General features: G+C 47.1%; 1 long non-coding RNA gene across 1 annotated transcript in view; it reads right to left on the bottom strand.

Annotated features, from left to right (window-relative positions):
* The window catches only part of LOC139265168 (uncharacterized), a 93,443-nt gene extending 92,955 nt beyond the window's left edge, over nucleotides 1–488 (bottom strand). The window contains exon 1 of the long non-coding RNA XR_011593488.1: nucleotides 316–488. This is a non-coding gene — a long non-coding RNA (uncharacterized lncRNA). The remainder of the gene's footprint in view (nucleotides 1–315) is intronic.
* Nucleotides 489–16,043: the final 15,555 nt, after the last annotated feature.

The raw sequence follows: 16,043 nt of genomic DNA, 5'->3' as shown, positions 1-16,043 counted from the left end.
GTATTTCACAACCGATTAGTTACTTTTGAAATGCAATCACTGTTGTGCATTAGAGAGCAAGGGAAGGTACAAGGTGCACTAAAGAAGGAAATATGTTATAGAGAGGAGTATGTGTATATGGAAGGACTGTAATGCAGCAGGTTTTACAGATTAGTGCTTGTTATAAATGTTGTATCTGTCATCGATCTTTTCTTGGGTTCATCAGCGCCCTTTGTTTTCAATGCATTTCTTGACTTCCCAATGTCTACCTTTAAGATAATTTCCCTGAAATTCCGGTTTGGCCTTCCACAGGCATTTTAGAGAAAAAATATGCACCTATCTTAAGCTGGTGCACACATTCGGAGTTCCTACGGACCCGGGAAGGCATTGGAAATGCCGGTTTCCAGCGCGCAATGTGCATGCGCTGGAAACCAGCATTTCTGATCTGTCAAGTTTCGGATGCTGGGCCTCCTTTGACTGCGATTCGCAGCGTGTGCAGGTCGATGCGTGCACCAGGCCTCAAGCTGGAGTCACATGGCTCTGGGCAGGCAATCAGGTAAGGTATCATAGTAATAGGAGATCCGCAGGGTCCTAAACTCCTATTACTATGATTGTGATAGAGCCCGAAACATCCAAAACACAGCCCCAAACACCGAAAACATGAATAAAAAATATAAAATAATTGCACTACATTCATTTAAACTAAAGTTATTAATGTCTTAAAAAAAAAATTTCCGATTTTAAAAAAAGTTGGGGATATGGGGCCTGAAATTCCGGCCTCGCTGGGTCTGTACAGAATACGTACAGAGCCGGCGAGGCTCCGCAAAATCCGGTTTTCCGATCTGTCTAGTTTTAGCTTGACAGATCCAACGCATCACCACAGCCAGGACATTCGCACGGGCGAGATTGACGATTTTGCCCATCTCTTGACCAGCGAATGTCCTTAAAACTCTTGTGCCTGGTAAAAGCAGGCGCATAGCCTAGTTTTAGCAGCGTAAGAGTTTTAAAACATATAACAAATATATAAAAATAAAAATTAAAAACACATTTTTATGTTAAAAACCCTGTCCACTAAAGTAAGTTTATCTTAAACGCTAATTACAGCACTTAAAAAAAAATCCGAAAAATAGATATTTTTTCTAACACATTTCATTAACATTAATTTAAATTAATATAAATAAGTGAGGTGTTTTTTTTAATTTTTTATTTGTGTTTGGGTTGTTGGGAGTGGGGGAGTTCCCATTATTATCAATGAGAGTATTGTACCTTCATTGGTTGTCCAGTGCCATGTGACTCCAGCTTCTCCCTCCGTATCTCCAAGACGTGAACGCACTCTGATGCGCAGGAAGAGGAGGCCTCCGACCGGAATCGCTGGAGGGCGCAGGAGCAAAAGGTAGATGCGGATCTTTTTCCTTATTTTCAGGGCGGAAGCCCAGAACCGGGATTTCAGGCCCCCTATGGGCTGTATTTTCAGCTAATTTGCGCCCCTGTTTAGGGCCTGGGCGGGGCGTAAAAATGTTTTTTTTGGTGCGAAACAAGGCGCACAACATTTGGCGTCCAGGCGGAACTTTCGGCAGTGGTTTTGCAGCGGCACTAAAACTTAGCGCCCGCCCAATGTTTTCACCGTTTGGATGATGTAAATCAGCGTGCAACGCTGCGCTAGCGCCCCGGGCGGAACTTTCGGGCCATATTCCCTGTTATGTGTGTAATAACTTGATAGACTGAATACTGTAAACTAACACAGGTACAAACCTGGCTCTGCTTTATTAGGGTCAAAAGTGATTACATTACATGATGGCTTGCCTTTATACCTGGGCTGCACACACGCGCCACCTGGTGGCTAGTAACCCCAAACATACATACATGATAATATCCCCTTTTAAAATATTAATAACAGTCATTTTACAAATTGAGATGCTCCGGGGCTTTCCGTTCCCGAGTTGATCGTCTCAGTTTAACTCCAGCCTTGGGTGAGCATTCTGAGTCTGTTATGACTGGGGGCTGGGTAGCCGATCTGATGGGAGTGGCAATGACCATGTCAGGGATTGAAAGTCCAGATTCATTGATGACAGCAGAGTCCTCTGATGACTGAGGGGAGGTTGGTTGGTCACTAATTGTGTCTTCCTCAGACTGTTCCGGTTCATCCGTGTGCCACAGCTTTATCTGATCAACATGTTTCCTGCTTGTTTGTCCATTCTTGAGCTTGACAATAAACACTCTGTTACCCTCCTTGGCTGTAACAGTACCAGCGATCCACTTGGGACCTTGACCATAATTTAGTACTTACACAGAATCGTTAACAGAAATGTCGCGTGACACAGCAGCGTGATCATGATACCACTGCTGACTTTGACGTCTGTATTCAACATGATCGTTCAAGTCATGGTGGACAAGAGAGAGCCTGGTCCTGAGACCTCTCTTCATCAATAATTCAGCAGGGGGCACCCTGGTAAGCATGTGGGATATTGTCCTATAACTAAGCAAATGCGTGACAAGCGAGTCTGCAGTGACCCTTGAGTTACACGTTTCATACTCTGCTTGATGGTTTGGACAGCACGCTCTGCTTGACCATTAGATGCAGGTTTGAATAGTGCTGACCTCATATGTTTGATATCATTGAGTTTCATGAATTCTTGAAACCCCAAAACTATTGAAGCAAGGTCCGTTGTCGCTTACAGCGATGTCGGGCAGACCATGAGTGGCAAACATGACACGAAGGCTCTCAATGGTAGCTGTGGTTGTACTGGATGACATGATTATACACTCTATCCACTTGGAATATGCATCCACCACAACTAAAAACATCTTTCCCAGGAAGGGACCTGCAAAGTCGATGTGGATCCTGGACCATGGTTTAGATGGCCACGACCACAGACTCAGTGGCGATTCCGCTGGTGCTTTATTTAGCTGCATGCAAGTGTTGCACTGATGCACACATGATTCCAGATCAGTCAATTCCACCATACATGAGACCTGGCAATGGCTTTCATCATGACAATATCGGGATAAGTGCAATATAGGTCATGTACAAATTTCTCTCTGCCTTTCTTAGGCATAACAACCCGATTACCCGACAGTAAACAATCTGACTGAATGGATAGTTCGTCTTTGCGACCGTTATAAGGTTTGGTCTCATCACCCATTTGCTTCAGTATGGCAGACCAATCACCACTAAGGACACAACGTTTCACAACCGATAATATCGGGTCCTGGCTGGTCCAAGTCTTAACTTGTTGAGCCATGACAGGGGTTCCTTCACTTTCAAAAGCATCCATAACTAACAGTAGGTCTGCAGTTGTGGCGTCTCCACCTCCGGTCTGGGCAATGGCAGACAGCTCAGTGCATCGGCACAATTCTCGGTGCCAGGTCTATGGTGAATGACATAATCATAGGCCAATAATGTCAGTGCCCACCTCTGCGGGACGATGTATTGGTATTGGTAACTTTGTTTTCCGAAAACAATGAAATGAGTGGCTTGTGATCTGTTTCCAATTCAAACCGAAGACCAAACAGGTACTGATGCATCTTTTTAATGCAGTACACACAGGCTAATGCTTCTTTTTCTACCATGCTGTAGGCTCTTTCTGCCTTTGACAAACTTTTGGAAGCAAACGCAACAGGTTGTAGTTTACCCGACTCACTAGCTTGTTGGAGCACGCAATCAACTCCATATGACGAAGCATCACAGGCCAATACTAGACACTTACATGGATCATAATGTACCAGAAGCTTGTTAGAGCAAAGCAGATTAGTAGCTTTCTTAAAAGCTCTATCTTGAGACACACCCCAAACCTAGTTGTCGCCTTTTCTTAGCAGCATGTGCAATGGCTCTAATAAAGTGCTCAATCTAGGTAGGAAATTACCGAAGTAGTTGAATAGGTCAAGGAACAAACGCGGCTCCGTCACATTCTGAGGCTTGGGTGCATTTTTGATGGCCTTGATTTTTGAGTAAGTAGGCCTGATGCCATCAGCAGCAATTTTCCTCCCCAGGAATTCGACTTCTGGTATCATGAAGATGCATTTGGAACATTTCAGTCTGAGTTGCACTTTGTCCAGATGATGTAGAACTCTTCCAGGTTGTTCAGATGTTTGGTGGTGTCACGACTTGTGACTAGGATGTCATCTTGGAACACGACGGTTCTAGGGACAGACTTTAGTAGACTTCCCATGTTCCTCTGAAATATGGCTGCAGCCGAGCGAATTCCGAAAGGACACCTGTTGTAGATAAATAGTCCTTTATAAGTATTGATGCAAGTAAGTTTCTTCGACGTGTTGATCAGCTCCTGTGTCATGTAGGCCGACGTCAGATCCAGTTTAGTGAATGACTTCCCCCCAGCTAACATTACAAACAGATCATCAGCCTTCGATAACGGGTATTGATCCTGTTTCGAAACTCGGTTGATTGTAACCTTGTAGTCTCCACAAATCCTGACAGTGTCATCATTCTTCAACACAGGAACAATGGGGCTGGCCCATTCGTTAAATTTGACTGGCGATATGACCCGTTCACGCTGGAGTTCGATTTCGACCTCCTGCCTCATCATGTACGGAACGGCCCGAGCTTTATGATGGACGGGCCTTGCATCCGAGTCCACGTGGATCTGCACCTTGGCTCCCGTGAATTTGCTGATGCCTGGTTCAAACAGCGAGGGGAACTTTCTCAGCACTTGAGCACATGGAGTATCATCCTCCGATGACAACGCTTTGATATTGTTCCAATTCCATTTGATTTTTTCTACCCAATTCCTGCCGAACAGCGTTGGACCATTGTCTGGAACAATCCATAATGCTAAATCATAAACCACACCATCATACAACACCTTGACTGCTGCACTGCCAATCACATTTATGAGTTCTTTAGTGTACGTACGCAACTTGGCATTGACTGGACTCAGCTTAGGCCACACAGCCTTAGTATCCCACGGCTTGTCGAATGTTCTCTGGCTCATTATTGATTGACTCGCACCCGTGTCCAATTCCATCGGTACCGGCACACCGTTAAGTTTCACATTAATCATTATCGGTAGGCGCTTTGTTAGGAATGAATACAGTCCATACATTTCCTTCTCTGGTATCTCGGATTGCATATCTGGATCCGCGCTATACTGATCATCATCCTCCACGTGGTGTGCCGCAGCATACTTGCTCAGTTGCTGATTCTTGTGCTGGAGATGCCCCCGTCTCAAACAGCCTTTACAAATGTACTGTTTAAACCGACACTGATGAGGCCAATGACTGCCCCCACAAAGCCAACATGGTGAAATCGGATTCATTCCCATTGGCGGACTTTGAGCAGCCACAGGTTTCGCATACGCAGTCGGGTAGGTCCTGCCATATGCAGCTCTGCCAAACAACGATACAATCTTGTTTACAGTACTTGCCGAGTTCTGATTTTCCGATGATATCTGCTTTAAGTGTTTGTCCGTCGTCATGCATGCCTGGGCAATCATGATGGCCTTGCTCAAGTCCAGCGTTTCCGCTGCCAGTAGCTTTCGCAGGATCACCTTGTGGTCGATGCCGATTACAAAGAAGTCCTGCAGCATGTCTCCCAATGCGCTTTCGAACTTACACGGTCCAGCTAGACGTTTTAGATCGGCAACGAATTTTGACTCATCCTGGCCCTCAGAACGAACGTGCTCATAGAATCGATATCGTGAGATGATGATGCCTTCTTCAGGTTTAAGATGGTCACGTACCAGAGCACACAATTCCTCATAGTCCTTGTCCGTTGTACTTGCAGGCGAGAGAAGATTCTTTGAGTCCATAGATTTTCTAACCGCAAACTGTGAGAAAGACCGTCCTGTGCCTAACTGCTTCAATGGGTTTCTCCATTTTGTTTGCCACGAAGTACTGGTCCAGGTGAGCTACAAAATCTGTCCAGTCCTCTCCCTCCACGAATCTCTCCAGAATTCCAATTGTACTCATCTTTGCATGCAAAAGTTCTTAAGCTATCTCGTCGCCAAATGTTATGTATGTAATAACTCGATAGACTGAATTCTGTAAACTAACACAGGTACAAACCTGGCTCTGCTTTATTAGGGCCCAAAGTGAACACATTACATGATGGCTTGCCTTTTATACCTGGACTGCACACACGTGCGCACAGCCTAATGACCTCCGACAGTCGCGCCACCTGGTGGCAAGTAACCCCAAGCATACTTACATGACATCTCCGATTTAGCTTCCACCAGGGAACCCGCCAACAAAAAGTAGTCGTACCCAGGTCGGACCCGGCGCTAATGGCGCCATCTTGAAAATAGATGAGAAATTGAGTGCATAAAAGGATTGGGAGAAAAAGGCTGCATTTTTCATAGTGAATTTTTATGTGAGTTTATAGTTCGTTTTAAAGGACATTTAAAGATATTTTAAAAGATGGGGGCTATACTATGTCAGCCATTATTCCTGGCTGCTATATTTATGTGGCGTCGAGTTGCAAGAAGGCTTATTGATGATCATTTTAAACATAATCGAAGAGGTCGCAGACATATAGGGAGGAGGCCTTACTCCCAATGACTTTACAGGGAACATCATTCATACCTGCAGCTCTCTGAGGTACAGTGTGTTCGAAGGTTGTGCTTCCAAAAAAAAGTGCTGACAGAGATATGACAACTCATACAGGCAGACCTACAGCCTACCAGTGGCATCAGGACTGTGCTGCCCGTCGAGGTGAAGGTGACTGCAGCACTTGCCTTCTATGCCTCCGGCTCCTTTCAGGCATCAGCGGGGGACATATGCTCCATCTTGCAGCATGCTACACATTACTGCATTCGGCAGGTGACTACTGCACTGTTCGCACGCAGGATGGACTTCATAAACTTCCCAATGACCGAGGAGACGCAAAATGAGAGGGCTGTAGGTTTTGGATGAATTGCTGGCTTCCCCAAGGTTCAGGGTGCTATTGACTGTACTCACATCGCCCTGCAAGCACCTTTACATAATGCAGAGGTTCACCAAAACCGAAAGGGATTCCACTCCATGAATGTACAGATCGTCTGTGACCATACTCAGCGCATCATGGCAGTCAATGTCCAATATCCAGGGAGCATCTTGCGTGAGAGCTCTGTCTCAGGCATGTTCCAGTGTCAACCACAAGGCCAGAGCTGGATGCTGGGGGACAAAGGTTAAGGCCTCGCCATCTGGCTCATGAGCCCCCTCCGGAACCCTCAGACAGAAGCCGAGCATCGCTATAATGAGAGCCATGCAGCCACACGCAACGTTGTCGAACAGAAAATTGGAGTGCTCAAGCAGCTTGGAGCACTCTGGAGGCTGCCTACAATACCCCCTCAGCAGGTCTCTGAGTTCATTGTGGTGTGCTGCATGCTACACAACTTAGCCATCATGAGGGGACAGGAATTGCCAATGGGGATTGTAGGAGAACCTCAGGAGAGAGGGGAGGAGGAGGAGGACGAGGACATGGAAGAGGAGCCTGGCAAGGAACCAGTTATGCTCATAATAAATAGTCAGACCGAGTACTGTGTGTAATGAGCAAGTGTGACCTGAGCTCCTTTATTGTAGTTCCAGAGTGCAAGTACCTCGTGGGTGGCCTGCTTATATACTGTGCTCCCAACAGGTAGGCCCTCTGGTGGACAGGTGTGATGCAGGTTACAAGGTGTTAAATACATAACATCACTTCCCCGTGAAGTCAACAATACACTTATTTACAAGGTGAGACAATCTGGGGCTTTGCGCTCCCTTGTCGATCGTCTCGGTACAAATGCTGGTGTGGTTGGGTTGTTCAGTTCTTCATTGGGCTGTTGGGCAGCCGGCCTTGCCGGGCTGCTGGGGATGATAAGCTCGGTTTCGTGGTCAACTGTGATGTCAGTTGCCACTTGTGTGTGTGTTGGAAGGTTAAAGTTGGTGGTGTCCTCTTCAGGTTGTGCATAGCTGTTGGTGAACCGCAGTTTAATTTGGTCTAAGTGTTTTCTGTGCGTTTGTCCATTGGTCAGTTTGACCTGAAATACCCTACTCCCCTCTTTGTTTGTGACCATACCAGCGAGCCATTTGGGACCATGTCTGTAATTGAGCACAAACACAGGATTATTGATCTCAATATCGCGTGACAAGTTTGTGCGGTAATGGTCGATGCCGCTTGTCCTCCACATGATCATGCAGATCAGGATGGACCAGAGAAAGCCTTGTTTTACGAGCCCTTTTCATGAGCAGCTCGGCTGGGGGAATCCTGGTGAGTGAGTGGGGTCTGGTGCGGTAGCTGAGCAGTACTCGGGACAACCGGGTCTGCAGGAGCCTTCTGACATGCGTTTCAAGCTTTGCTTGATGGTCTGAACTACCCATTCTGCCGGCTGTTGGATGTGGGCATGAACGGTGCAGATGTGACATGTTTGATCCCGTTGTGGGTCATGAATTCTTTGAATTCGGCACTGGTGAAGTACAGACCATTGTCGCTGACTAGGACATCAGGCAGGCCGTGCGTGGTAAACATGGCTCATAGACTTTCAATGGCGGCCGTTGATGTGCTGACAGACATTATTGCACTTTCAATCCACTTTGAGTAAGCATCCACAACAACCAAAAACATTTTTCCTAGGAATGGGCCCGCATAGTCTAAATGGATCCATCTATATGGATGACCAGGACCACAAACTTAGCGGTGCCTCTCTGGGTGCATTGCTCAACTGAGAGCAAGTGTTGCACTGGCGTACACATGACTCTAAATCTGAGTCGATGCCTGGCCACCACACATGGGATCTGGCTATGTCTTTCATCATCACGATGCCTGGGTGGGTGCTGTGCAGTTCACAAATGAATGTGTCTCTGCCTTTCTTGGGCAAGACTACGCGATTGCCCCACAAAAGACAGTCCGCCTGAAGGGACAGCTCATCTTTGCGTCTGTGGAATGGCTTAATCGCTTCCTGCATTTCCACTGGGACACTGGACCAGCTCCCATGGAAGACACAGTTTTTTTTATCAGGAACAGTAAAGGATCCTGGCTGGTCCCTCAAACTCACAATGTCCTGCAAGGCATCTTAGTTCGGCGACGTAGCTCACTACTTCCTGGCCCTCCGATCGTTGACATGTGTAAAACCGGTATCTCGCCATCAAAACACTTTCCTTAGGATTTAGGTGCTCCCGGACCAGCGTACGCAGTTCTTCGTAGGATTTCTCTGTTGGTTTAGCCGGGTCCAGGAGTTTCTTCATGAGGCCATAGGTTGTTGCCCCACAGACAGTTAGGAGGATCGCCCTTCTTTTGGTCACGTTCTCATCCCCTTCCAGCTCATTGGCTACGAAGTATTGGTCGAGTCTCTCCACGAAGGCCTCCCAATCGTCCCTTTCTGAGAACTTCTCCAGGATGCCGACTGTTCTTTGCATTTTCGCACAGTTGTTCATTACCTCGTCGCCAATTGTTATGCTCATAATAAATGGTCAGACCAAGTACTGTGTGTAATGAGCAAGTTTGACCTTAGCTCCTTTATTGTAGTTCCAGAGTGCAGGTACCTCATGGGTGGCCTGATTATATACTGTGCTCCCAAGGGATGCTGGGATCGCTTGGGACTCCAACAGGTAGCCCTCTGGTAGACAGGTGTGATGCAGGTTACAAGGGGTTAAATACATAACAGTACCCTGCCAACACCACCCCCACCACAACCACAGGGGAGGCATTGCGTAAATTACGCCGCTGCAAAAGCCTTACGTCAGCAGCTCATAATTCAACCCTTTGCTTGAAGAGTGAACAGCATGTTTGCACGTTGTCTGGCCACTCTATCCCACCATGTTGACTATTCCCCCTCTTATTCTGCAAATGAGACACTACACAGGAATGGTTAAGGTGAACAAAACAATTTATTAAACATTGTAAAATTTTATAACTTTGTTAACACAATTAGAAAACGTTGAAACTTTAATAAAATAACATAAATTAGAATGAAACTGTGATTATACAACAACAACAACAACAACAACATGATAACCAACACACCTGCCCCACGGTCTTTTACCACCGGCTTTCTCCCCCCTTACCCTTAGCCCTCTCCCGCGCCAGCTCCTCGTACGCAAAGTGGCACCACCATAACGTGCAGCAACGTTGTCAGAGCGCTGCTGTGTTGGGGGGAGAAACACTGGAGACGCCTCCTGGGGATACACTGGACAAGCTCGTGACGTGTAAGGCCCGGCTAATGACTGGCGAGCCTCTTCATCAGTGTTGCCAGTCACAGGTGGTGTGGGGGTGAGTCTGGGTGTCACACTGGCCAACTCAGAAAGGCTGCTCGCCACACTCTCCGGGACTCCAGTGTGATTGGTAGAGGCAACCAGCCTCGTGTGGGCAGTGATGGCCTCCAAGGTTTCGCGGCTCGCACCGACAATCTGCGACCCTACCTCTGTTATGGTCACTTTCAGACTGTCGATGCTCGCGGGAATCCTACCCAGGACATCGAGAAGCCGACGGGTGAGCCTGATGCTCTCCCTGGACAGTCCCACCATGTCCAGTTGTGCGTCTGCCTGTCTTTCAACAGACTGTCTTTGCCGACTCACCCTCCAGAGAGATGGCATACGGGATTCGACCCCAGAACTGTGTTGCTGCACGCCACTAGTCCCAGGAGCCTCGGGGATCACAAAACCCGGGAATGTTTGATCATCCACGGATGAGGCGTTTGCCGGTGGTAAAAGAGGTATAAACTGCATCTGCACCCCCTCCTCCTCCACGGCCCCCCCCCCCCCCCCCGGGTCAGCTGCTCTGTCAACTCCTCTTCCTCAAATTCCTCCTCCTCCAATGTTGGGCTGACGTGGAGGGTGGATCCCAAGGATTCGGCATCTCTGACTGGTCATCTGGAAGTAGAAAGCAACAGAGGAGTGGTTAGCAGCAGGGGAGGGAATAGGGTGACATGAGGAAGGTCACATAGCACAGGCGCATTTGAAGGACCGCCGCGACTCCATTATATCTAGTCCACAGACACTGCATCACATTGCCCCAACCCTAGTCCATAGACACTGCAGACCTTGCCCCAACCCAGTGCAGGACTTACCCTCAGGATGCAAGCGGGGGTCAGCACCACCCGTGGCAGTTGCCCGACCTGAGATGCCAATGAGGCTGCCACTCGCTCCTCCAGGTCTATAAGTGGCAGGGTCTGAGGTGGATCGCCAGCTGTCCGCAGCTGTCCCCGCCGGCTGTGGGACTTCTTTGCCTGCAAAGATTTAAATGGGAATGGTTACCAAAAGATCCATCCTCAGTCATCGAACTACAGTAAACAGACAACGCTTGCGTCTGCGCACACTCGGAGGCAGAACTCCAAGCCATTGTCAACACATTCACCGAGGCGTATGAAAGCATAGGCCTTACGCTAAACATCTGTAAGACAAAGGTCCTCCACCAACCTGCCCCCGCCACACAGCACTGCACCCCAGTTACCAAAATCCACAACGAGGCCTTGGATAATGTGGAGCATTTTCCATACCTTGGGCGCCTCCTGTCAACAGGAGCAGACATCGACGACGAGGTCCAACACCACCTTCAGTGTGCCAGCGCAGCCTTCGGTCGCCTGAGGAAGAGAGTGTTTGAAGACCAGGACCTCAAACCTGACACCAAGCTTATGGTCTACAGAGCAGTGGTGATACCCACCCTCCTATATGACTCAGAGACATGGACTATGTACAGCAGGCACCTCAAATACTGGAGAAGTACCACCAATGCTGTCTCCGCAAGATCCTGCAAATCCACTGACAGGATAGGCACACCAACGTCAGAGTCTTCACTCAAACCAACATCCCCAGCATCTAAGCACTGACCACACTCAATCAGCTCTGCTGGACGGGCCATATCGTCTGCATAACTGACACGAGACTCCCAAAACAAGCGCTCTACTCGGAGCGTCGGCATGGCAAGCGAGCCCCAGGTGGGCAGGGAAACACTTCAAGGACACTCTCAAAGCCTCCTTGAAAAAATTTAACATCCCCAGCGACACCTCGGAATCTCTAGCCCAAGACCGCCCAAAGTGGAGGAAAAGCATCCAGGAAGGTGCTGAACCCCTCGAGTCTCTTCGCCGAGAGCAAGCTGAAGCCAAGCATCAACAGTGGAAGGAGCGCACGACAACCGAGGCACCCACCTACCCGTTCCTTCAACCATTGTCTGCCCTACCTGTGATGGAGACTGTAGGTCCCGTATTTGACTCTTCAGTCACCTGAGAACTCATTTTAGCGTGGAAGCAAGTAATCCTCAACCCCGAGGGACTTCCTAGGATGCTGAATCTACTCAATCTTTCCTCATAGGACAATCCCCGCATCCCCGGAATCAGTCCGGTGACCCTTCATTGCACTCCCTCTGTAGAAAGTATATCGTTCCTCAGGTAAGGAGAACAAAACTGTACACAGTACTCCAGGTGCGGTCTCACCAGGGCCCTATATAATTGTAGTAAGATGTCTTTACTCTTCTGCTCAAATCCTCTTGTAATAAAGGCCAACATACCATTGGCTTTCTTAATTGCTTGTTGTACTGGTATGTTAACTTTCAGTGATTCATGTACAAGGACACCCAGGTCCCTCTGAACACCAACATTTCCCAATCTCTCACCATTTAAAAAATACTCTGCTTTTCCATTTTTCCTACCAAAGTGGATAATTTCACATTTCTCCACATTATATTCCATTTACTATGTTTTTGCCCATTCACTTAGCCTGTCTATATCCCCTTGAAGCTTGCTTACATCCTCCTCACAACTTGCATTCCCACCTAGCTTTGTATCATCAGCAAATTTGGATATATTACATTTGGTCCCCTCATCCAGATCATTGATATAGATTGTGAATAACTGGGGCCCAAGCACTGATCCTTGCGCACCCCACTAATTACAGCCTGCCAACCCGAAAATGACCCGTTTATTCCTATTCTCTGTTTTCTATCCGTTAATCAATGCTCAATCTATGCTAATATATTACCCCCAATCCCATGAGCCTTAATTTTGTTTAATAACCTCTTGTGTGGCACCTAACTGAAAATCCAAATACACCACAACCACTGGTTCTCCCTTATCTATTCTGCTAGTTACAACCTCAAAAAACTCTCTAACAGATTTTGTCAAACATGATTTCCCTTTCATAAATCCGTGTTGACTCTGCCCAATCCTATTATTCTTTTCTAAGTGCCCTGTTACCAAGTCCTTAATAATAGATTGTAGCATTTTCCCTACTACTGATGTCAGGCTAACTAGTCTGTAATTCCCCGTTTTCTCTCTCCCTCCTTTCTTAAATAGTGGGGTTACATTAGCTACTGTCCAATCTGCAAGAACCATTCAAGAATCTATGGAATTTTGGAAAATGACAACTAATGCATCCACTATCTCTAGCCACCTCTTTCAAAACTGTAGGACATAGGCCATCAGGTCCAGGCAATTTATCAGCTTTCAGTCCATTCATTTCTTCAGTACTATCAGTCCCACCCATCCTTTCCCTCAACAACTATCTGTCCCACCTGTGACAGGGATTGTGGTTCTCGTATTGGACTGTTCAACCACCTAAGGACTCACTTTTAGAGTGGAAGTAAGTCTTCCTCAATTCTGAGGGACTGCCTATGAGGATGATGATGATGATGATGACTATTTTTTTTACTAATACTAATTTCTTTCAGTTCCTCATTCTCGCAAGACCCTTGGGAGGTTTTTTCGTGTCTTCTTCCATGAAGACAGACCCAAAGTATTTGTTTGATTTCTCTGCTATTTCCTTATTCCCATTATAATTTCTTCTGTCTCAGGCTATAAGGGACCCACATTTACTTTTGCTAATCTTTTCTTTTTTACACACCGATAGAAGCTTTTACAGTCTGTTTTTATGTTTCTCGCTAGATAACTCTCAAATTCTATTTTCCCTTTCTTTATCAATTTCTTGGTCCTCTTTTGCTGAATTCTAAAATCCTCCCAATCCTCAGGCTGACTGCTCGTTTTGTCAACATTGTAAACCTCTTCCTTCGATCGAATACTAACTTTAACTTCTCTTGTTAGCCAGGGTTGAATGACTTTTCCTGTGGGGTTTTTGTGCCTTAAAGGAATGTATGTTTGTTCTAAATTATGTATTAATTCTTTAAATGCTAGCCATTGTTTATCTGCCGTTATACCTTTTAACGTAGGTTTCCAATCTACCTTAGCCAACTCGCCCCTCATACCTATGTAGTTTGCTTTATTTCGATTTAAGACTCTAGTTTTGGATTTAACTAAATTACTTTCAAACTCAATATAAAATTCTATCATATTATGGTCACTCTTCCTTAAAGGTCCCTTTACTACAAGGTTATTAATTAACCCTTTCTCGTTGCACAATAGTAGATCTAAAATAGCTTGTTCCCCAGTTGGTTCTTCATCATACTGATACGTTCAGAATAAAGGATGAAACTGAGTATTGTGTACAATGAGCAAGTGTGACCTTAGCTCCTTTAATAAGACTCCAAAGTGCAGGTGCCTCGTGGGTGGCCTGCTTATATACCGTGCTCCCAAGGGATGCTGGGATCCCTTGGTACTCCAACAGGTAGGCCCTCTTGTGATAGTGTAATACAGGTTGCAAGTGGTTAAATACATAACATCACTTCCCCGTGAAGTCAATAGTACACTTATTTACAGGGTGAGACGATCTGGGGCTTTTTGCTCCCTTGTCGATCGTCTCGGTACAAATGCAGGTGTGGGTGAGTTGGTTAGTTCTTCACTGGGCTGCTGGGCAGCCGGCCTTGCTGGGCTGCTGGGAATGGTGAGTTCAGCTTCGTTGTCAATCATGATGTCAGTTGCCACTTGTGTGTGTGTTGGAGGGTCAAAGTTGGTGGTGTCTTCTTCAGGTTGTTCGAAGCTGTTGGTGAACCGCAATTTAATTTGGTCCAAATGTTTTCTGCACGTTAGTCCATTGAGCAATTTGGCCTGAAACACCCTACTCCCCTCTTTGGCTATGACCGTGCCAGCGAGCCAGTTGGGACCATGTCCATAATTGAGCACAAATACAGGATCATTGACCTCAATATCACGTGACAAATTTGCGCAGTCATGGTACACACTTTGTTGATGCCGCCTGCCCTCGACGTGATCATGGAGATCAGGGTGGACAAGAGAGAGCCTTATTTTGAGCGCCCATTTCATGAGCAGCTCAGCTGGGGGAACTCCGGTAAGTGAATGGGGTCTGGTGCGGTAGCTGCGATGCACACGGGATAGTCGGGTCTGCAGGGAGCCTTCTGACATGCATTTCAGGCTTTGCTTGATGGTCTGAACTGGCCATTCTGCCTGGATGTTGGATGCGGGCTTGACCGGGGCAGATGTGCTTGATCCCATTGCGGGTCATGAATTCCTTGAATTCAGCACTGGTGAAACACAGCCTATTGTCGCTGATTAGGACATCAGGCAGGCCGTGCGTGGCAAACATGGCTCGTAGGCTTTCAATAGTGGCCGTGGACGTGCTTACAGACATTATTGCACATTCAATTAATTTTGAGTATGCGTCCACAACAACCAAAAACATTTTGCCTAGAAATGGGCCCGCATAGTCCACATGGATCCTCAACCACGGTTTGGAGGGCCACGACCACAAACTTAGTTGTGCCTCTCTGGGTGCATTGCTCAGCTGAAAGCAAGTGTTGTACTGGCACACGCATGACTCTAAATCTGAGTCGATGCCGGGCCACCACACATGGGATCGGGCTATGGCTTTCATCATTACAATGCCCGGGTGGGTGCTGTGCAGTTCACAAATTAAAGTATCTCTGCCTTTCTTGGGCAAGACCACGCGATTGCCCCACAACAGACAGTCCGTCTGCAAGGACATTTCGTCTTTGCGCCTGTTAATTGACTTCTGCATCTCCACTGGGACACTGGACCAGCTCCCATGGACGACACAGTTTTTTTACCAAAGACAGTAAAGGATCCTGGCTAGTCCAGGTCCTGATCTGGTGGGCCATAACGGGGGACTTTTCGTTTTCGAATGCTCCATTACCATGAGCAAGTCCGCTGGCTGTGCCATTTCCACCCTGGTGGTGGGCAATGGCAACCAACTGAGAGCACCAGCGCAGTTCTCTGACCCCGGTCTGTGGTGGATTACATAGTTGTATGCCGACAGCGTGAACGCCCATCTTTGGATGCGGGCAGAGGTATTGG

This window comes from Pristiophorus japonicus, chromosome 6, assembly GCF_044704955.1.
Source record: "Pristiophorus japonicus isolate sPriJap1 chromosome 6, sPriJap1.hap1, whole genome shotgun sequence".
Taxonomy (NCBI): Eukaryota; Metazoa; Chordata; class Chondrichthyes; family Pristiophoridae; genus Pristiophorus; species Pristiophorus japonicus.
This window is presented reverse-complemented; position numbering and strand designations above follow the sequence as displayed.